Raw genomic sequence first — 25,507 nt, forward strand, 5'->3', positions numbered from 1 at the left:
TTCCAAATGATGCTAAAACAAAACCAAGGGACCATGCAATGTTGAAATGGAAATTGGTTACAAATCTTTCCAAGTGGGGCCATGCATTACACCTATGCGCAAGACATTCAAACCTTATCTAAATGAAGTGATTTTGGACTTTTTGGAAAGGTGAGATCAAGGGGAACAACTTTTATGTTAAACACTTTTAAATTTGAAGCTTGGATCATGATAAAGTTTGAGGTGGAAGTTTGGGAAATCAAACATATTTGAAAATTTTCTAAGTACCAAGTCAAATGACCACTTCTTCCACCTTGAATAACTTTTGCCATGAGCTTCAAATGGAAAACGTTCCTTCACGGAAGTTGTATCTCTTTCAAACCTATTCAAGTTTGTCATAAATTTGACCTCAATTGCATTTGGCATGAGGGAGTTATGCATTTTAGAAGTTGAGAAAAATTGTTTGTTCAATGGTAATGGCCCAAAATGACCTATAATGTTTCCACTTGGCAGATGCTTTTGAAAGTTGAATTGGAAGTTTCTGAAAGAATAAAAGTTGGAGAGTACATCTTGAAGATCATGAAAATTGAATGGCCTTCATATCATAAAAATTGAGCATGTTATGGTCCTTGTAAATTGACCTCCTAACTAGGGCACAAACAAAATGACCTATAATGTTTCACCATAAAAAATGTCTTTCCATGAAAAAATAGCTCTTGACCTCAACATGAACGTTTTTTGGAGTGTCATAAGGATTAATTATTCTCTTGGAATCATTTTTATATGACAAAAGTTGTAGGAGATAGGGTCTAGTGAACCCCAGTTTTGACCATTTGACTTTGTTTGGTCAACCACCATGAACCAACTTGCAAACTTGATGTTATCTTGATCTTTTGGACTCATGGAGGATCATATATGCATAAGATGATGTATAATGAAGTATCCTTTTATATATTTGATCAAATAATGAAGAAACTTGCTGAGAAAGTCACACAAGATACCCAGATGAATTAGGGGTTCCAAGGCAAACAAGCTTCAAACTCTTGATGATTTCTTGATAAAAATGATAAATAAAGATCATGGAGATCCATATATGATGTACAGAACCAATGTAAACCATATCTTTATTGATCTCCTTGCATTGAGGGTCTCAAACCCTAGTTATGAGCTTGATGGGGCATTGGTGGATGCACACACTACCTACAAAAGAAACAAAGCTATACATAGACATATTTTTGATATTTTGGTTAGTAAGTAATGAAAAATAAAGTATGATACAATCAAATTTTCTTGGTGATATCTCCCAATGCAAAACCAATGAATGAGGGGTAAGAAAGATGCCAAGGTGTGATCCCAAAGCCAATGCAAATGATGAGATAACATGAGGGATCTTATGGTCAAAATTGGGGTCTTGCAGCTGACCCTATTTAAGGACATTCTAACTGAGGATGTGAAGGTTAAAATCTCCGTATCAACTCAGTTGAATGGACTTAAATAACAACATATAAAAACAAATTTTGGTCCCTAAGAGACCTCATGATGCATATGATATGAATGTTGAAATAATCTATATGGGGAATATATTAACACAAAGGAAAAGAATTTGGAAGAGACTAAAGATCCATAGGAGCACCATGCATTCCGTAAGGAAAACTCACTGGGGAGACAAAGACTCTGGGGGGATAAAAGGTTATGCATAGGCCAGGCTACGACTTGAAAACTGCTGGAGACACGAGGGGATTTCCATGAAAATAAATCACTGGAAAGAATTGGTCTAGGGATAAGGGAAAAATGCAGGGGATAGGAATGGGATCAGAACAAAACCTAAATACTCAAACCAAACAGAGGACTGGTGATTTCACTAGGGAAATACACACTCAAACTCAACCGGGGAAGAATGAACTTCAACATAGGAGTACTAGAGATATATTATCCATTACCGGTTACTGGGTAGAAAGATAATATACTCTGACAGAGGAACATCCGTTACCAATTAGGGTAAACATATCAAGGATGACTCGTTGAGGAGAAAAAGGTGTATTCATTACCTATTACTAGGTAAGAATAACCTACTAGGGAGAGAACTCAAATAGGATTTACAACTACCGGTTATTGGGCAGAAGACCAAAGAGAGACTATCCGTCACCTAAATAAAGTGAACATATAAAGGATAAAATCAAAGGAAGAATATCCGTCATCGGTTAGGATGAACATATCAAGGATAAACTGCCGAGGATAAATAGGAATTATATCTATCAGTTACTTGATAGAATACCAAAGACATAATATCCATCACCGGTTAGGATGAACATATCAAGAATACACTCAGTAAGGGAAAGTAGGAATTACAACTACCGGTTACTAGGTCGAATACCGAAAAGGGAGAGAAAATCCGTCACCGGTTAAAGTGAACATATCAAGGATAAACTCTTTGGGGAATAAAATAGGGGCTACAACTACCATTTTACTGGGTAGAAAACCAAAAAAGGAAGAATATTTGTCACCCATTAAGGTGAACATATCAGGGATAGACTACTTGGGGAAATCGTGAAAACAAATCCGCTGGGGAAAAGAAAGGAAGTAGATTGCATTTTATCGGGTATTGGGAAAAAGTAATGTACTCAAAAATCGAGAAGAATATTACCAGTTACTGGGTAATAAACTCTGAGGGGACCAAAATATCTATCTAGGTAATAACTAGAAAGAAACGATCAAACAAAGACTCAACCCAAAGAGGATCTAACTCAAGGGGAGTGGTTCCATCCAGATAATTAATTGGGAGGAAACTGAAATAAGAATCATTCATGAGGAAATAACTCAGTGGGGAATGAGAAAGGTTAAACTCTTTCAGCTTAAAGGGATGACACTCTACAATTGAAGGAGGACAGACACACCAAATCTGCCAGGGTAAATAATATTACTGAAGCAGGGAATCAGAAGAAAAGATCAAATGTGATAAAATACATAATGAAATATATGATGTTGTGTTTACACATGAATATGCATGTATATGATCACGATTATGCTAACAAAATAACACAAAGGATACAAATAAGAAAGATTTGAGCCACTACTACAACACTCGGCTAATCTCAACAAGATGGAAATACAAACTGGAGAAAATTCTAGGGATGAAAATAAATCATCTAGCTCTGAATAAATCAGCCTTGGCTGGGAGAGTCATGGAGAACATGCTTCCAATCAATCACGACAAACCCTATGGGGAGAGTACTGCTGAAGGATGATCAACCAAACATACCGAGGATAGAAAAAGGATCTACTGAGGATCCAAATTGTCAACACTACGGGGAATTTTAATTCAATACCATATTAGAATGGGAGACAACCTTGAAGGGAAAAAAATCAAACACTGCTCAGAATCCAATGAACTCCACCGGGGAATACAAGAGGTAAAACTCTGTATAAGGATTTAAGAAACTTTTTGGGGATGCTATGACCAAGACCATCACATTCCTCAATACTCATTGAATTCTTCTTGGAAATTGCAAAATAAACCAATTTCAAGGCAAAGATAACCGGATCTGATTCACACAAAGGAGAAATTGCCGAAGTTATGCAACAATAAAATGGAAATGGTAACCAAATAAAGGTTCATGATCTCCAGGGTCTAATTATAAATCACAAACTGGGAGGATACAAAACATGAGCACCTCAGTCGGGTAATATGAATTTGCAAAAGGGACCGATCATCAGCTTTATTCTATTGGGGGATGATAAATTACTCGGGGATAAACTCATCAACCAAGCTAGGGGTAAATGACGAACTATTAGGAAGGAAAGTAATTACGAAACCAAATGCTTGGGGAAGACCAACAATGCTTCACACTTCAAGACTTACATGTCCTTAGATTTATGTTGACATTCCTTGCTGAAATCGATTATTCTTGAAGTGAATTATTTTTTATCATTTTAAGAAAAATAATTATTATTCATTAATTTATTTTAAAATCATCATCATAAAAATTCAATTTTATTTAGCAGAAGTAAGTAAGAATAGAAACAATTGGATAAAAACTCAACTTTATTTAATAGAATGATAGTCCGTAAATGAAGAAACTCCATAGATCTTTACAAAGTTTGAAAATGGTAATTTACATGGAAAAGGGATATATTGAATACAATGATCACTACTCTCCCTCCCAACTTTAACATCCATTGTGCTTGTCTTCAGTTGAAAACAATGAATCAGAACCAAATGACTTGCCCAAAATTGCTTCCATGATTAGGACCAACCGAATGCAGTTACTTGCCATAATCCCTAATTTTTGCCTAGATTTCCCTTACTGGATAAACTTTCTATTTTATGTCTCTAATTTTGGCCTGGATCACCCTTTCTGGTTTTTAATTCACCGAGACACTCTTTTTTGCCTAAGCCACCATTTCGGGTTTTCAACTTAGCAAGCTGTTCTTTTATTTTTAGGAGAAGTATTTCTTGACTACATCGGCATTCATAGGACGGATGAACTCTTCACCATCCATAGTTGTAAGAACCAAAGCACCGCCTAAAGAGGCTCTCTTAAAAACATATGGGCCTTCATAATTAGGAGTCCATTTTCCCCTGGCATCAGGTTTGAAAGACAAAATCTTCTTGAGAGCGAGGTCACCTTCTCTAAATACACGAGGCCTGACCTTCTTATCAAATGCCTTTTTCATTCTCTGCTGATACAACTGACCATGACACATGGCAGTCAATCTTTTCTCTTTAATCAAATTCAACTGATCATATCTGGTGTGGCACCATTCAACTTTTGTCAACTTCGCTTCCATCAATACACACAATGATGGGATCACAACTTCCATGCCATAAACAAGAGAGAAAGGGGTTTCCCTTGTTGGAGTGTGAATCGATGTACGGTACCCATGCGAAGCAAATGGGAACATATAATGCCAGTCCTTATATGTCACAACCATCTTTTGAATGATCTTCTTAATGTTTTTATTGCATCTTCAACAACCCCATTCATCTTGGGTCTGTAGGTGTCGCACCTCTAAAAAAAATGCGATCCCTCGCGATGGACACAGAAAAAATTTAGTTCGAACAGAGTCGCCACCGAACTTTATTCATTCCAACGAAGGAATAGGAAAATATCGATAAAACCTTTAAGATAATAGAATAATGGTCATCACAACCATATTCGGGTTCGGGAGTCGATTACACAAGGGGAAGGTATTAGCACCCCTCACGTCCGTTGTACTCAACGGGAACCTTTTAGTCTAATTTGCTATTTGAACCTATGTTATTTAGTCTAATTCGCTTTTAGTATAATTCACTTTCTTTGAGTAGTTAGAATAGATAATAGATATGGATGAAGACCTCAGAATGAGAAAGGGGAGGTTTTTTATTAGTGTGCTCGCCAAGATCTCGCAATCTCGTGCCTACGTATCCTTATGGTGCAATAAGGAAATCAGAGCATTCGTAGTTCGGGGAACTACAATTGGTTGGTGTTTTTTATGAATAACTGTGTAGATCACGTTCTAAAGGCTAAACGCTGGCTTGTCTACTCTCGGTGGAGGCTGAAGCACTAGTTTGTTGTGCGCATTAGAAAGCATTAACAGTGTTCTTTTTTTGAAAAGAATTTTGGTCACGCGGGGGTGATAAGTTGAATTGATGTGTTTGATGTTTTTGATTGATTTTGATTGCACAAGGGCGAGAGACATATATATTTGACGTGTTGAGATATTTTGTTGGATGACGATTACTCGGATAGTCAAGTAAGACAACTCGTATCCTAATAGTCGTGAAAGGGAATAAAAGACTCTAGACCACTTCCTTTTTCATCCTTAATTATAAAAGGATTTGATGATGATTAAGGTGTTTTGACTGGATGACGAATCCTCGGATAGTCGAGTAAGATAACTCGTATCCTAATAATCGGGAAAGGGAATAGAAGACTCTAGACCACTTTCTTTTTCATCTGAACAATTATGAAAAAGCTTATGTATCGTTGATGTATTTTAGAATGAACGACAAGTGCTCGAATGGATGAGTAAGACAACTCATATCCAAGCATTTGGGAAGAGGAATCGAAGGCTCAAGACCATCTCCCTTTTCGTATAGTTTATTGTGAAAATGATTTGATTAATTTATTAATTTGCGAAAAAATGAAAATTGTTTGACTGACCGAGTAAGAGAACTCGTATTCAAACAATTGAGGAGAGAAGTTGAAAACTCAAAGCCATCTCCCTTTTCATTTAGCTTATTATAAAAGTATTATGATTTAATTCGGGTTTAGCAGTATTTAAGAGAGATGAAAGTTATTTGACTAACCGAGTAAGAGAACTCGTATTCAAATAATCGAGGAGAGGAATTGAAACGTCAAGACCATCTCCCTTTTTATTTCCAAATGAAATGGTATTTGATTGTGATTGGGTATTTTAATTTAATTGGGATAAATGTACTCGACATTGGATCAAGGTTTTAAATTTGTGTTTTGTGAATAAATTGGATTTTTTAGTGTATTATTCATTACTCGATTAGTTAATAACCGAATAGGTCTCATTGTAAGAAAGCCCAAGAGCAAGCTATGTGAGGTTGATGGCGATGCTAAAAGCTATCGACTTACGAAGGCTTTTTGAAAATGGGCTCGACTTTGAATCAAGAATTGCAGGATTTTAATATGATTTACCATGGTTTTGAATTGAATGGGCTTAGCTTGAGAATGATTGAAATGGAAGCAAAATAGATTGATCAATGTTTAATTATCAAAGTTAATTGATTAAAATTCGGTTAAATCGATTAATTAAGTTAATTAAGATTGATTATCAAAATTATTTAACTAAGTCCAATAATTAAGTTAATCAAAATTAATTAAAAATAATAATTAATTAATCAAAATTTAATTAATTAACTAAGTTAATTAAAAGAGATAGAAGTAAGTGACAATGTTAATTTGAAAATGATCGGATTGAACGAGTCATAATGTGCTCAAGAACCGGTTTGCGCGAAATGAGAACATGATAAATGTCATACGCAAGGCTATAACACGGTGAAAATTTACAATCAGTATATAGGAGCTTGGGTGGCATATCGGCATGAAATTACCGAATCCACAGATTCAATCCAATTCTAACACAATGGAAATCAAGTAAAAACCCGATATCGTATATTTTTTTTACAACTATCGCCATATTGTACTAACATCACGACATCAAGTCCAAATCAAACACATTTGTAATAGAATCGAAATCCGCATATACCATAATATTTGACAAATAACTAAGAATATAATTCAATTTCTATGATTTAACGCAAAATATATTTTCAGTAGAGTATTTGTACCAACTAGAGCAAATGTCAATAACAACTAACGAAATAGTCAGAAATGTGGAAAATATGAGAAAGTAAATTTCCACTTTAAGCTCTCCACATGATCAATATGCGATTTCCCACCTTTGCAAATTCAAACCCAATATTATGATTTTCAATATCAATAGAGAACCACCAATTAATACACAACATAATTGACTCTTTTATTTAAACACATTACATCAGCCTATTATGCCGATATTAGTAACGAAACACAATCGTTACTAAAATTGTCGTATTCTGATTTGCTATATTTACATTACAGCAAACGATACTACATCAGCCTGGAAATTTAAACACATGGACTAAGAATGATTGCCTAAAGCTGAGGTTTGTATAGGCATGAGTTTGCATAGCAACAGGAAACGTGAAATTAAATTGAGTAGAAAATACCAATTCTGAAAACTTATGTGCATCAATAACCACATCAATAGACTAAAATACGTGAGTAAAGTAAATCCATTGGAAAAAAGTTATTAGTGAGCAATAGTTTGGTATTTCATTCACAAAATATGCGTCTTTATTTTTCAAAGTGAACCAAATCTACAACTAAAATCTGAGTTAGAAATGTATGTATGCATGTATGTTGCCCTCAGTATTCCTATCACATGAAATAAGTAAAGAAACACAATCTTAGTAACGAAAAAAAAACTAATACGAAAGCTCTATTATTTTTACCCAATCGTATCATTCATCAATAGCCAAACAAATATAGCGATCAATTTGTGCAACAAATTCATCATGATACCGCAGAACCAAATCAATAACAAGTAGCAAAATATCTGAGACATGACATAGTGCGAAACCGAGTTTTGATATGGATTTTTTTACCAGAAATATGTAGTTGGTGTGAATAGTCGTATCAGCGGCGTGGCTTCACCACTTCAATTTTATTGTCCGAGCTGGAGCTGAATACGCTTGCATCTGAGTCGCTGCAACAACCAAAAGAAGCAACAGTGAAACATTGTTGTACTTTTGTTGCTTGAAGAATTGTCGGTGGAAGGCGGAAGGTTGGATTTATCGTTGTTGCAGTGAGATGAGAGGTGCGTTGTGCAGATCGTGGTAGACGTTGCGGAAGTAGAAGGGGCTTGGTGCTGTCACGGGAGATTGTATGTTTGCAAAGAGTTTCCGGCAGCGTGAGGGAAGTGAGGAAGGAGGTGTGGCCAGCGTTACCCCGGCGATGAAGAAGGTTGTGTATCTGGTGACCGGAAGCGTGGAGGGCATAAAAAGGAAAGGGAACGGCGGTTGGGTTGTGAGAATGGAGGACGCGGCGGTGCATGGAGATGTGAGTGCCGTTATGACGGTGACGGGTGCAGAGTTTCGCCGGCAATCAGAATTGTTAGGGAGAAGAGGAGGTCGTGTGTGGTTTTTAAGAAGAAGAGGCACATTCCTCGTTCTTTTTTTTTTATTCTGTTTTCCTTTTGTCTTTTTGTCACCAAGAGAGTGAGTGTAGTGATCTAGCCTCCTCTTTTTATTTTCCTTTTTACTGAGCAAAGAGAGAGAATGTGAGGAGTAACGTGTGAGTGTTGGTCTGTGAGCTGGCGAGAGAAGAGATGTGCTATGAGGGTTGCCAACTGTTTTTTTTTGTCCTTTCCTTTCCTTATGTTCGTTGAGAGAGAGTTATGGAGGAGAGAGTCTTTTTTTTATTCTTTATTAATAGTAACTAAATTAATAATTAATTTTGATTGGAATCAATATGTATATGAATTGTAAATTTAGACCTTTGATTAGTTTAAATCAAGGGTTAAGATTGAATCAAAGAAACACAAATACTTTCAAAATGTCTACAATGTCCTTCTAGATGATTTAATTGATTTAAAACAATTTAAATCAACCAAATCAAATAAAAATCGTGACCTTTTAAATAAACATGATAAAATTAAGGTAAGAACATGGGAAATTCTATTTATTTTTTCGTAATATTTTGGCGAAAGAGCAAAATTAAAACGATTAGAAATGAATAAAAGTCGGGCAAAATTTTGCCCAAAAAATTAAATCGGACGCACTAAAACAATCAGCACGAAATATACTTATTGAAAAAATACAACGTTTCTTTTAATTTTGAAATCAATTTTCACCGGTTAAAAGGTTCAAGCGGGTCGAAATGCGACCGAAAAAGTCGTCGAAAAATATAACGAGCATACCAGGTTAAACTACACGAACCGTAGATTAATAATACTGGCGTCTACAAGTTCAATTTCGAAACTTTTTACTCGCTGATTTTGCCCGTACTTGATAAATGATTTAACGAATTTATTTTTATATTTTCAAGAATTTATTTCGACTGATATTTTAGGTATTATTAATGATGAAATGCAGGTTATGCTACAAATTAACAATGAAATCAAATTTATGAAATTTTTAAAATGCCCGGACAAAATTGGGGTATGACAGTTGCCCCTATTTAATTACCTTGAACCAGAAGGTGAGAATGACAACGATCTTCATACATTCGTGGTGGAAGGTAATTAAATACGAAAAGACCCAAATTTTGTCCTTTGAAATGCAATTGAGGAATGCAGAAAAAATGCAATAAATTCAAACAACACCAAGGTAATAAGGGTAGAACGTCCGATTAATGCCAACCCTCAAGTCGACACTCAAATCTTGCAAAGGTTGTTTGTTGATATAAGGACAATGGGGAGACTAAAATTGAATAGGTTTTATGGCACCAAAAGGATGACAGTGGAATTAGTTGCCATCACCAAAAGGATGAGGGTCAGACACAATAAAATCCAAAAGATTTCCATCACCAACAGGGATGATGCCCATCCCCAAAAGGATAATGGTTATTCTGATAAAGCTTTCCATTACCGAAAGGATAATAGCAGGACTACCGCCAAAAGGATGATAGTTAACTTATCAATTTCAAAGATCACCGTCACCACAAGGATGAAGGTAAGAATAGATAACAAAACTTGTTACCACCAAAAGGATGATACTAAGTCAATAACTTTAATGGTCACCATCATCAAAATGATGAAGGTAAGATCGAACAACAAAACTTGTTATCACCAAAAGGATGATAATAAGTTAATAACTTCAATGTTCACCATCACCAAAAGGATGAAGGTAAGACCTAATAACAAAACTTGTTATCACCAAAAGGATGATCATATCTTCAAAAACTCTAACGATCACCGTCACCAAAAGGATGAAGGTAGGATTAAAACAAAACTTGTTACCACCAAAAGGATGATAATAAGTCAACAATTCAAATGATCACCATCACCAAAAGGATGAAGGTATGATCAATCAACAGAACTTGTTATCACCAAAAGAATGATAATAAGTCATAACAACTAAATGATCCCCATCACCAAAAGGATGAAGGTAAGAACAAAACTTCAAAACTTGTTATCACCAAAAGGATCATAATAAGTCAACGATCACCATAACCAAAAGGATGAAGATATGATCAAGCAACAAAACTTGTTACCACCAAAAGGATGATAAAAAGTCCACAATCACCATCACCAAAAGGGTGAAGGTAAGATTAAACACACAAAACTCGCTACCATCAAAAGGATGATACAAAGTTATGATAACTTCAAATGTCAATGACACCAAAAGGATGACAGTAATATTAAACAACAAAATCGGTTATCACCAAAAGGATGATAATTAGGTCGAACTAGACGTCATCTCCAAAAGGATGATAATAAGTCGACAGTCACCATCACCAAAAGGATGAAGGTACTATTAAACAACAAAACTTGTTACCACCAAAAGGATGATAATAAGTCGACAATCACTATCACAAAAAGGATGAAGGTACTATTAAACAACAAAACTTGTTACCACCAAAAGGATGATAATAAGTCGATAATTACCATCACCAAAAGGATGAAGGTGAGATCATAACTTCCAAACTTGTTACCACCAAAAGGATGATAATAAGTCATGATAACTTCAAATATCACTGACACCAAAAGGATGACAGTAGGATACGAACTTTCCTAATGTCACAATCACCAAAAGGATGATAGATTAAACCAAACTCCATAGTTTCTATCACCAAAAGGATGATGTTTAGATCGAACTGGACGCCATCACCAAAAGGATGATGATTAGACATAATGACAGAGATCACCAACAACAAAAGGATGATGGTTGAACCAAAATGACAAGGATCCCTATCACCACAAAGATCGCTGACACCAAAAGGATCACGGTAAGTTATAATAATTGCAGAGGTCGCCATTCACCAAAAGGATGCAGGTTAGGCCAAAACTTCAAGGATCGCCGACGCCAAAAGGATGAAGGTAAGGTCAACTGACAAAACTTGTTACCACCAAAAGGATGACAATAAGCTTTAATAATGAGAGGTCGCCATTCACCAAAAGGATGACAATAAGCTTTAATAATGAGAGGTCTCCATTCACCAAAAGGATGAAGGTTGGACCCAAACTTCAAGGATCTCCAACACCAAAAGGATGACGGTCAGATCACAAATGTCAAGGATTTGCCATTACCAAAAGGATAACGATTATCGTAAACAGGGTGATGATTAATATTATTCCTTAATGGACTTTCACCAAAAGGATGATAGTGAGAAAAATATTCGAAAAATAGGGCTACTGACAAAGTTCAATAAACCCGACTTGTTGGGTAGTATTAGAACATTACTGGGTAAGACTTGCTTGGGGGTATCAACAACAAAAGGTTGCAGAAAAATATTCTATGGAAAGATGTAATTTTAACTTTACCAAAGGTTTAAAGGAAACAACTCATTCAGGGACACTCAATGTGAAACAAGGTAGGGGTTTGAAGAAACATTGTTTGACTTAACTGAGGGTAACATCTTATCAACAAAAGGTTAAAGGATGTAACTCAATGGGGAACACTCAACAATACAAGGTAGGAATTCACTCAGAGAAAATAATAATGACTCAACTGAGGATTGGCCTGGATACCGACGACTAAACCTTTGATTTTGATTTGTGCTATATGCATAAATGCCATGTATGCGTTACGTATGAGGTGATGCATGCAGTGTATGTGATGCATGTTTGTATGCAAAGGATAATTGATTTGTTTGGGATTAACCCCCCCTTTTTCACAAGTGATGTATTTTCTGGAAACCAATGCTGGTTGTATTTATTTTTGTGTGAATGTCAGAAAGGTGGACTTCATTTGTTTGGTAATTGTCATTGTGGATTGGACTTTGATTGGTGAAAGGATATGACTTCCCGACACTCGGTAGTTGATGATGTGATGAACACACGACGGATGTGGATACTCCTGGTGCCCCAAGTTTGATCTCTTGCTGATACGTTGTGTTTTTTCCCATGAGGAGATCTTGACTTCTTCTCTTGAGATGTTTGGCAAACTTGTAACTTGAGCATAGCGACGTGATCAACGCATGATGGTTATGCTTTTGACGTGCCCCAAGGATTCTTGTCGATATGTGATGTTGTACTAGCATGAACTTTTGACATTTTGGTTGGGATCTCAGACATTTTCTATCGTCTGACACAGTTTGCTGGAACGACTTGAAGATATGAAGGGAATTTGCCCCTTACAACTTGTCTTGCCCCTGATTAGTCTTTGAAGGACTTGCCCCGGACGGGTTGAGTATTGAAGATTTTTTCCTCCCTGATCAACCAATGCTTGGAGATCTATCTTACACTGACTACTCCTGAAGTCAACATAATAAAAAGATGCCATGCCCCTGATCCATAGGGTTATGAGATTGGTCTTGATTTGTGCCAGCTCCAACAATCAAGCACCACTCGAATTTCCCCTTGTTGGAATTTCCTGATGTCAAGTACTGACTGACAGTTTAAGAATTGTTATTCAAGAAATGGTGATTTTAGTGCAATAATTATGCAAGTTTTTGAAGAACAATCATTCATTTTGGGAGTGTCGTGGTAGTGCGACGAGTGGCCCAGGAGTCCAAATGCGGTGTTGATTTTAGTTAGCGTGTGAGTAATATAGTGAGAATAGAAAAATTAGCAAATCTCTAGGAGTCAGTTTACACAACCTTGCTGTAGTATGCTTTCAGAATAATCCTTACTTCAATTAGGTCTTTTGAGGGTTGTAACGTGGCTTTGGTTCATGGTTATCGAAACAAAAGGATATAAGGCTCCAAGTTTATTTTAACCCACCCCTTCTTCATGATTCTCCAATCCTACGTTCAGTTAATTCGATACATACATTAAATTTTTATGAGAGTTCGGCAGTGTAAGATCTCTTGAAATGGCAATCACCTCATTTTGCTCTTCATGGATGTTAGTGACCCTTAGATTTTGGTATGATGGTCACCGAATCTTGTTTTTTTCTCTTGTTGAGGATTCTCATTGTGTCTTTCGATTTTTTTTGATCCCTAACTTTTGCATGGACCGCTTGTTGAAGCTTTAATCCATCAGGATTGCCCCAGTTTTTGCCTAAGTCTCCTTTTAGGGTGTTGGACTTAGCAGGCTCTTTCTTTGTTTTTTTTTGGAAATTGTGACTGCCAAGTTATTGATCATTGAAGAAAAACCAACATAAAATTTGGATTTGTATGGTTCCTTCGACACTTTAGGATGTGTGCGAAGAATATCATGTGATTAATCCTTGTATGGGATATTTCATCTTGTAATTCAAATGCGTAGTCAAATCTACTGAACACTACCCTACCCCAGATTAAGCGTAAGGGTTTGTAGATACGGAAAAAACTCCTACTTATAGGCTCGAAGTGGTTGACTAGGGATTAACTCCTTATGTCTCCAGTGTTTGGGGATTGAAACAATGCCTGTACATCATTAGCAGGATTTTATCCGAAAGCATACAATCAGTAATTATGAGTATTTTGTTTTCGTCATCCTCCTTCCAACATTTACTAACAATAGTGTGATAAAGAAGGTGAAGTGGAAAAGTATGTGTTTGTGCTTTGCAAATGCGATAACATGAGTGAATATGAAAGATTGATTCAAAACATGCATAATCATCCCTTTAGTAAGACCAAATACAAATAACAATATTTAAAGCATACAGTACTTAAACAAACAAGAACAAATTACAAGAATGGAAACAGTAAAAATGGCATAATGATTGCCTTTAGTCAACGACACGGGCCTTCATCTCTTGATTCTTTGTTTGGAATTGCTCTGCTTGTTCAGGCCAGTGAGAAGCTTTATCTTCGAGCTTCACTCTGCTCCGCATGCGCCGGTATGGGGTTTGTTGCAACATTTGGCCTGACTGGTGTGAAAGAAACTGCTTTGCTGTCAATCAGGTCTTGGACTTTGTGTTTGAAGGCCTTACAGTTCTCAATTGTGTGCCCTGGGGCACCCATATGATACTCGCAGTGAGCATTGGCGTCATAGCCTGGTGGATATGATAGAGTTGCAGGCGTTAGCTCCTTCAAAACAATTGATCCATCCTTTAGCAGGTAGGGGAGGATCTTGGTATATGGTATTGGCAGCAGATCAAAATGTCTTTCCACCCTCCTTGCCCTTTGCTAGTTAGGTTGACGCTGTGGTGGAGCATGTTGTTGTTGATTTTGGTGTGGTTGCTGGTAAGCTGCCTGTTGGTACGACTGCTGATGTTGTTGCTGATAGGGTTGCTGATATGGTGGCTGATACGGTGTTGGGATGACAGCGGCAACCTGATGGTAAGGCATAGCAACATACGGATGCGCCCTATATCCTTCTCCTCTCATTATGGCGTTGGCCTGACCCTCTGGCTTCTTTGGGAGATTCAGATAGGGTTTCTTCATCCCACCCAAAGCATTGGCGGTGCAAGGCAACTTTCCTTTCTTGATCTGGCTCTCGATCCGCTCTCCCACAGAGACAACCTCAGCGAAAGTTGGGAAGATGGATCCTACCATTTACTCCATGTATTGAGTATGAAGAGTTCCCATAAACATATCAATTATCTCCTTATCAAGGAGAGGAGTTCGGACACGAGCTGCTAGCTCTCTCCAATGCTGGGCGTATTCTTTGAATGACTCATTGTTGCATTGAGTCATGTCTTGCAGCTGGGTGCGATTGGATGCTAGATTAGTGTTGTACTGAGAATGCCTAAGGAAGGCTTCAACAAGGTCTCTCCATGACTGGACCTGTCCTCTCTCTAGGTGCATGTACCACTCCAAGGATGCCCCACTGAGGCTATCTTGGAAGTAATGAATCAAGAGTTGATCATTGCTGATATGGGCATCCATATTACGAAAGTAAGCTCTGAGATGAGTCCTAGGGTAGTTGATCCCTTTGTACTTGTCAAATTTTGGGACTTTGAATTTTTGCGGAATCACGAGGCCTGGCACCAAGCACATGTCAACGGAGTACAAACAGGGTGTAGTGTGAACCTCCAAAGACTTGAATTTCTCTTCCAAAGCTTGGAGTCTCTCAACAGATGGGTCTACGAGACCTCCAACAGCAGGTTTGACGGGTTGTGGCATGAAGAAAGCGTCATATGGATCTTCATCACCCATCATGGATCCATGTCGAGCAGATGTAGCGGAATGCTCATGGGGGTTCACATTGTCCATTGGGACGGGAATAGGAATCGGTCCTCCTCTAGGATGGGCAGGGTTACCATCGAGGCCAGTCACTCCAGGGATGCTAAGCGATGGTGATCCAAACTGAGTAGCAACTTTTCTGGCTTCGGCGCTAGTTTCAGGATCTTTCTCCTTCTGGGCTAGGAGCATCATGGTTTCAAGTAAATGATCCATATTCGCTTGCATGGAGTCAAAGTCTTTCTTCATTGAAACCTGGTTCGCTTCTAGTTGTTTGGGTGTTATCTTGTAGTTGCGGCGTGTCTCGTACCGGTGTCGAGTAGTCAGAGTTACTGGATAAATGGTAGAATATGGTGTAAGTTTTTGTTTCTGGAAGATGATATGCAATGCATGTTGATGATATGCAAATGCATGAAATTTTGCCATGTTTTTGCATAAGGGATAAAAATACTCAAGAACATTCAAACGTCGGGTACATCAGGATAATAGGAAGAAGCGTGAGTTTCTCTGATTACTAGAAATTCCCAAAGGTAGGTTCTAAAGTTAATAGGTTCCCAGAGTCATCGATTCTTATTGAGAGCGTCACTGCCGTGACGGACTCGTCAGGCAGTAATACCCCTAAGATAATCTCGTCTTGGGCGAGGTCTTCGTATTGTCCCAATAAGGAAGGCTCCATGGGGATTCTATTACGCAACTCTCGAGTCCAAGGTTCTAATAAGGTTCTCAGAGTCATAGATCGAGGTTGGAAATATTACTGTAAGATAGTAATACGTCCAAGGGATCTCATCTGATTGGGGCTTTCATATCAATTCACCAAGTATGAAACTTCGTAGGTTAGTACTACATAACCTCCGAATTGAGTGGGTTAAAAGGTCCCTAGAGTCATTGATCCAACTTGAAACACCATCGTCGTGACGAAGGCTCGTCGGACAATAATATCTCAAGAGAATCTCCTCTAGGCGGGGTCTTCATATCTTCCCAACAAGGAAGACTCCTTGTGGGCGTCCACTACGCATCCACCAATATTAAACTTATAGTTTTTCTCAGACTCGGGTAGAGAGCCTATCTCACAAAGTACCGACAATCAGAGAAACCCAATAATATCTTAAGAAATAAACCACAACAATAATTATAACAAAGTAACAAAAGAATAAAGATAACAAACAAATAAGGTTAACACTCAATACAAAAATTGAACTAAGCTAGGCTTCACTCTCTCTTGCTCAAAGCTTACTCTCCAGCAGATTCACCATCTGTCACACCTCGAAAAAAAATGCGATCCCTCGCGATGGACGCAGAAAAAATTTAGTTCGAATAGAGTCGCCACCGAACTTTATTCATTCTAACGAAGGAATATGAAAATATAGATAAAACCTTTAAGATAATAGAATAATGGTCATCACAACCATGTTCGGGTTCGGGAGTCGCTCACGCAAGGGGAAGGTATTAGCACCCCTCACGTCCGTTGTACTCAACGGGAACCTTTTAGTTCTATTTTGCGATTTGAATGCTAACCTATGTTATTCGCTTTCTTTGAGTAGTTAGAATAGATAATAGATATGGATGAAGACCTCATAATGAGAAAGGGGAGGTTTTTTTATTAGTGTGCTCGCCAAGATCTCGCAATCTCGTGCCTATGTATCCTTATGGTGCAATAAGGAAATAAGAGCATTCGTAGTTCGAGGAACTACGATTGGTTGGTGTTTTTTATGAATAACTGTGTAGATCGCGTTCTAAAGGCTAAACGCTGGCTTGTTACTCTCGGCGAAGGCTGAATCACTAGTTTGTTATGCGCATTAGAAAGGATTAACAGTGTTCTTTTTTTGAAAAGAATTTTGGTCACGCGGGGGTGAAAAGTTGAATTGATGCGTTTGATGTTTTTGACTGATTTTGATCGCACGAGGGCGAGAGAGAGAGAGAGAGAGATATTTGACGTGTTGAGATATTTTGTTGGATGACGATTACTCGGATAGTTGAGTAAGACAACTCGTATCCTAATAGTCGGGAAAGGGAATAGAAGACTCTAGACCACTTCCTTTTTCATCCTTAATTATAAAAGGATTTGATGATGATTAAGGTGTTTTGACTGGATGATGAATCCTCGAATAGTCGAGTAAGATAACTCATATCCTAATAATCGGGAAATGGAATAGAAGACACTAGACCACTTTCTTTTTAATCTGAACAATTATGAAAAAGCTTATGTATGGTTGATGTATTTTATAATGAACGACAAGTGCTTGAATGGATGAGTTAGACAACTCATATCCAAGCATTTGAGAAGAGGAATCGAAGGCTCAAGATCATCTCCCTTTTCGTCTAGTTTATTGTGAAAATGTTTTGATTAATTTATTAATTTGCGGAAAAATGACAATTGGTTGACTGACCGAGTAAGAGAACTCATATTCAAACAATTGAGGAGAGAAGTTGAAAACTCAAAGCCATCTCCCTTTTTATTTAGCTTATTATAAAAGTATTCTGATTTAATTCGGGTTTAGCAGTTTTTAAGAGAGATGACAATTATTTGACTAACCGAGTAAGAGAACTCGTATTCAAATAATCAAGGAGAGGAATTGAAAAGTCAAGACCATCTCCCTTTTCATTTCCAAATGAAATGGTATTTGATTGTGATTGGGTATTTTAATTTAATTGGGATAAATGTACTCGACATTGGATCAAGGTTTTAAATTTGTGTTTTGTGAATAAATTGGATTTTTTAGTATATTGTTCATCTACTCGATTAGTTAATAACCAAATAGGTCTCATTGTAAGAAAGCCCAAGAGCAAGCTATGTGAGGTTGATGGTGATGCTAAAAGCTATCGACTTACAACGGTTTTTGAAAATGGGCTCGACTTTGAATCAAGAATTGCGTGATTTTGATTTGATTTACCATGGTTTTGAATTGAATGGGCTTACCTTGAGAATGATTGAAATGGAAGCAAAATAGATTGATCAATGTTTAGTTATCAAAGTTAATTGATCAAAATTCGGCTAAATCGATTAGTTAAGTTAATTAAGATTGATTATCAAAATTATTTAATTAAGTCAAATAATTAAGTTAATTAAAATTAATTAAAAAAATAATTAATTAATAAAAATTTAATTAATTAACTAACTTAATTAAAAGAGATAGAAGTAAGTGACAATGTTAATTTGAAAATGATGGTATTGAACGAATCACAATGTGCTCAAGAACCGGTTTGCGCGAAATGACAACATGATTAATGTCATACGCAAGGTTATAATCCGGTGAAAATTTACAATCAGTATAAGGAGCTTGGGTGGCATATCAACATGAAATTACCGAATCCACAGATTCAATCCAATTCTAACACAATGAAAATCAAGTAAAAACCCGATATCATATATTTTTTTTACAACTATCGCCGTATTGTACTAACATCACGACATCAAGTCCAAATCAAACACATTTGTAATAGAATCGAAATCCGTATATACCATAATATTTGACAAATAACTAAGAATATAATTCAATTTCCATGATTTAACACAAAATATATTTTCAGTAGAGTATTTGTACAAACTAGAGGAAATGTCAATAACAGCTAACGAAATAGTCAGAAATGTGGAAAATATGAGAAAGTAAATTTCCACTTTAAGATCTCAACATGATCAATATGCGATTTCCCACCTTTGCAAATTCAAACCCAATATTATGATTTTCAAGATCAATAGAGAACCACCAATTAATACACAACATAGTTGACTCTTTTATTTAAACACATTACATCAGTCTATTATACCGATATTATTAATGAAGCACAATCGTTGCTAAAATTGTCGTATTCTGATTTGCTATATTTACATTACAGCAAACGATACTACATCAGCCTGAAAATTTAAACACATGGACTTAGAATGATTACCTAAAACTGAGGTTTGTATAGGCATGAGTTTGCATAGCAACGGGAAATAAGAGATTAAATTGAGTAGAAAATACCAATTCTGAAAACTTATGTGCATCAATAACCACATCAACAGAATAAAATAGGTGAGTAAAGTAAATCCATTGACAAAACGTCATTAGTGAGCAATAGTTTGGTATTTCATTCACAAAATATGCGTCTTTATTTTTCAAAGTGAACCAAATCTACAACTAAAATCTAAGTTAGAAATGTATGTATGCATGTATGTTACCCTCAGTATTCCTATCACATGAAATAAGTAACGAAACACAATCTTAGTAACGAAAAAAAACTAATACCAAGGCTCTATTATGTTTACCCAATCGTATCATTCATCAATAGCCACACAAATATAGCTATCAATTTGTGCAATAAATTCATCATGATACCGCAGAACCAAATCAATAAAAAGCAGCAAAAAATCTGAGACATGACATAGTGCGAAATCGAGTTTTGATATGGATTTTTTACCGGAAATATGTAGTTGATGTGAATAGTCGTATCAGCGGCGTGGCTTCACCACTTCAATATTATTGTCTGAGCTAGAGCTGAATATGCTTGCATCTGAGTCGCCGCAACAACCAAAAGAAGCAATTGTGAAACATTGTTGTACTTTTGTTGCTTGAAGAATTGTCGATGGAAGGCGGAAGGATGGATTTATCGCTGTTGCAGTGAGATGAGAGGTGTGTTGCGCAGATCATGGTAGACGTTGCAGAAGTAGAAGGGGCTTGGTGCTGTGACGGGAGATTGTGTGTTTGCGTAGAGTTTCCGACGGCGTGAGGGAAGTGAGGAAGGAGGTGTGGCTGGAGTTACCGCGACGATGAAGAAGGTTGTGTATCTGGTGGCCGGCAGCGTGGAGGGCATAAAAAGGAAAGGGAATGGCATTTGGGTTGTGAGAATGGAGGACGCGACGGTGCGTGGAGATGTTAGTGCCGTTGTGACGGTGACGGGTGCAGAGTTTCGTCGGCGATCGGAATTGTTAAGGAGAAGAAGATGTCGTGTGTGGTTTTTAAGAAGGAGAGGCACAATCCTCGTTCTTCTTTTATTTTTTTATTCTGTTTTCGTTTTGTCTTTTTGTCACCGAGAGAGTGAGTGGAGTGATCTAGCCTCCTCTTTTTATTTTCCTTTTTACTGAGCAAAGAGAGAGAATGTGAGGAGTAACGTGTGAGTGTTGGTCTGTGAGCTGGCGAGAGAAGAGATATGCTATGAGGGTTGCCAGCTGTTTTTTTTGTCCTTTCCTTTCCTTGTGTCCGTTGAGAGAGAGTTATGGAGGAGAGAGTATTTTTTTTATTCTTTATTAATAGTAACTAAATTAATAATTAATTTTGATTGGAATCAAATGTATATGGATTGTAAATTTAGACCTTTGATTAATTTAAATCAAGGGTTAAGATTGAAACAAAGAAACACAAATACTTTCAAAATGTCTATAATGTCCTTCTAGATGATTTAATTGATTTAAAATGATTTAAATCAACCAAATCAAATAAAACTCGCGACCTTTTAAATAAACATGATAAAATTAAGGTAAGAACATGGGAAATTCTATTTATTTTTTCTTAATATTTTGGCGAAAGAACAAAATTAAAACGATTAGAAATGAATAAAAGTCGGGCAAAATTTTTCCCAAAAAATTAAATCGGACGCACTAAAACAATCATCACGAAATATACTTATTGAAAAAATACAACGTTTCTGTTAATTTTGAAATCAATTTTCACCGGTTAAAAGGCTCAAGCGGGTCGAAATACGACAAAAAAAGTCGTCGAAAAATATAACGAGCATACCAGGTTAAACTACACGAACCGTAGATTAATAATACTGGCGTCTACAAGTTCAATTTCGAAACTTTTTACTCGCTGGTTTTGCACGTACTTGATAAATGATTTAACCAATTTATTTGTATATTTTCAAGAATTTATTCCGACTGATATTTTAGGTATTATTAATGATGAAATGCATGTTATGCTACAAATTAAAAATGAAATCAAATTTATGAAAATTTTAAAATACCCGGACAAAATTGGGGTATGACAGCTGCCCCTATTTAATTACCTTGAACCAGAAGGTGAGAATGACAACGGTCTTCATACATTCGTGGTGGAAGGTAATTAAATATGAAAAGACCCAAATTTTGTCCTTTGAAATGCAATGGAGGAATGCAGAAAAAAAGCAATGAATTCAAACAGCACCAAGGTGATAAGGGTAGAACGTCCGATTAATGCCAACCCTCAAGTCGAAACTCAAATCTTGCAAAGGTCGTTTGTTGATATAAGGACAATGGGGAGACTAAAATTGAACAAGTTTTCTGGCTCCAAAAGGATGACAGTGGAATTAGTTTCCATCACCAAAAGGATGAGGGTCAGACACAATAAAATCCAAAAGATTTCCATCACCAACAGGGATGATGCCCATCCCCAAAAGGATGATGGTTATTCTGATAAAGCTATCCATTACCGAAAGGATAATAGCAGGACTAACGCCAAAAGGATGATAGTTAACTTATCAATTTCAAAGATCACCGCCACCACAAGGATGAAGGTAAGAACAGATAACAAAACTTGTTACCACCAAAAGGATGATACTAAGTCAATAACTTTAATGGTCACCATCATCAAAATGATGAAGGTAAGATCAAACAACAAAACTTGTTATCACCAAAAGGATGATATTAAGTTAATAACTTCAATGTTCACCATCACAAAAAGGATGAAGGTAAGACCTAATAACAAAACTTGTTATCACCAAAAGGATGATAATAAGTCAAAAACTCTAACGATCACCGTCACCAAATGGATGAAGGTAAGATTAAAACAAAACTTGTTACCACCAAAAGGATGATAATAAGTCAACAACTCAAATGATCACCATCACCAAAATGATGAAGGTATGATGAAACAACATAACTTGTTATTACCAAAAGAATGATAGTAAGTCATAACAACTTAAATGACCCCCATCACCAAAAGGATGAAGGTAAGAACAAAACTTCAAAATTTGTTATCACTAAAAGGATGATAATAAGTCAACGATCACCATCACCAAAAGGATGAAGATATGATCAAGCAACAAAACTGGTTACCACCAAAAGGATGATAAAAAGTCGACAATCACCATCACCAAAAGGGTGAAGGTAAGATTAAACACACAAAACTCGCTACCATCAAAAGGATGATACCAGGTTATGATAACTTCAAATGTCAATGATACCAAAAGGATGACAGTAATATTAAACAACAAAATGGGTTATCACCAAAAGGATGATAATTAGGTCGAACTAGACGTCATCTCCAAAAGGATGATAATAAGTCGACAGTCACCATCACCAAAAGGATGAAGGTACTATTAAACAACAAAACTTGTTACCACCAAAAGGATGATAATAAGTCGACAGTCACTATCACCAAAAGGATGAAGGTACTATTAAACAACAAAACTTGTTACCACCAAAAGGATGATAATAAGTCGATAATTACCGTCACCAAAAGGATGAAGGTGAGATCATAACTTCCAAACTTGTTACCACCAAAAGGATGATAATAAGTCATGATAACTTCAAATATCACTAACACCAAAAGGATGACAATAGGATACGAACTTTGTTAACGTCACAATCACCAAAAGGATGATAGCTTAAACCAAACTCCATAATTTCTATCACTAAAAGGATGATGTTTAGATCGAACTGGACGCCATGATGATTAGACATAATAACACAGATCACCAACAACAAAAGGATGATGGTTGAACCAAAATGACAAGGATCCCTATCACCACAAGGATCGCCGACACCAAAAGGATGACGATAAGTTGTAATAATTGCAGAGGTCGCCATTCACCAAAAGGATGCAGGTTAGGCCAAAACTTCAAGGATCGCCGACACCAAAAGGATGACGGTAAGGTCAACCGACAAAACTTGTTACCACCAAAAGGATGACAATAAGCTTTAATAATGAGCGGTCGCCATTCACCAAAAGGATGAAGGTTGGACCCAAACTTCAAGGATCGCCGACACCAAAAGGATGACGGTCAAATTACAAATGTCAAGGATTTTCCATTACCAAAAGGATAGCGGTTATCGTAAACAGGGTGATGATTAATATTATTCCTTAATGGACTTTCACCAAAAGGATGATAGTGAGAAAAATATTGGAAAAATAAGGCTACTGACAAAGTTCAATAAACCCGACTTGTTGGGTAGTATTGGAACATTACTGGGTAAGACTTGCTTGGGGGTATCAACAACAAAAGCTTACAGAAAAATATTCTCTGGAAAGATGTAATTTTCACTTTACCAAAGGTTTAAAGGAAACAACTCATTCAGGGACACTCAATGTGAAACAAGGTAGGGGTTTGAAGAAACATTGTTTGACTTAGCTGAGGGTAACATCTTATCAACAAAAGGTTAAAGGATGTAACTCAATGGGGAACACCCAACAATACAAGGTGGAATTCACTCAGAGAAAATAATAATGACTCAACTGAGGATTGGCCTAGATACCGACGATAAACCTTGTTTTTTTATTTTTGCTATACGCGTAAATGCCATGTATGCGTTACGTATGAGGTGATGCATGCAGTGCATGTGATGCATGTTTGTTGTAAAGGATAATTGATTTGTTTGGGATTAGCCCCCCCTTTTTCACAGGTGATGTATTTTCTGGAAACCAATGCTGGTTGTATTTGTTTTTGTGTGAATGTCAGAAAGGTGGACTTCATTTGTTTGGTAATTGTCATTGTGGATTGGACTTTGATTGGTGAAAGGATTTGACTTCCCGACACTCGGTAGTTGATGATGTGATGAAAACACGACGGATGTGGATACTCCTGGTGCCCCAAGTTTGATCTCTTGCTGATACGTTGTGTTTTTTCCCATGAGGAGATCTCGACTTCTTCTCTTGAGATGTTTGGCCAGCTTGTAACTTGAGCATAACGACGTGATCAACGCATGATGGTTATGCTTTTGACGTGCCCTCAAGGATTCTTGTCGACATGTGATGTTGTACTAACGTGAACTTTTGATATTTTGATTGTGATCTCAGACAGTTTCTATCGTCTGACATAGTCTGTTTGAACGACTTAAAGATATGAAGGGAATTTTCCCCTTGCAACTTGTCTTGCCCCTGATTAGTCTTTGAAGGACTTGCCCCGGACGAGTTGAGTATTGAAGTGTTTTTCCTCCCTGATCAACCGATGCTTGGAGATCTGTCTTACACTGACTACTCCTTAAGTCAACATAATAAAAAGATGCCATGCCCCTGATCCATAGGGTTATGAGATTGGTCTTGATTTGTGCCAGCTCCAATGATCAAGCACCACTTGAATTGCCCCTTGTTGGAATTTCCTGATGTCAAGTACTGACTGACAGTTTAGGAATTGTTATTCAAGAAATGTTGATTTTAGTGCAATAATTATGCAAGTTTTTGAAGAACAATCATTCATTTTGGGAGTGTCGTGGTAGTGCGACGAGTGGCCCAGGAGTCCAAATGTGGTGTTGATTTTAGCTAACGTGTGAGTAATATAGTGAGAATAGAAAATTAACAAATCTCTAGGAGTCAGTTTACACAACCTTGTCGTAGTATGCTTTCAGAATAATCCTTACTTCAATTAGGTCTTTTCAGTGTTGTAACGTGGGTTTGGTTCATGGTTATCGAAACAAAAGGATATAAGGCTCCAAGTTTATTTTAAGCCACCCCTTCTTCATGATTCTCCAATCCTACGTTTAGTTAATTCGATACATACATTAAATTTTTACGAGATCTCGGCAGTGTAAGATCTCTTGAAATGGCAATCACCTCATTTTGCTCTTCATGGATGTTGGAGACCCTTAGATTTTG

Source organism: Lathyrus oleraceus, chromosome 2 (assembly GCF_024323335.1).
Source record: "Lathyrus oleraceus cultivar Zhongwan6 chromosome 2, CAAS_Psat_ZW6_1.0, whole genome shotgun sequence".
In the NCBI taxonomy this organism is placed as follows: Eukaryota; Viridiplantae; Streptophyta; class Magnoliopsida; order Fabales; family Fabaceae; genus Lathyrus; species Lathyrus oleraceus.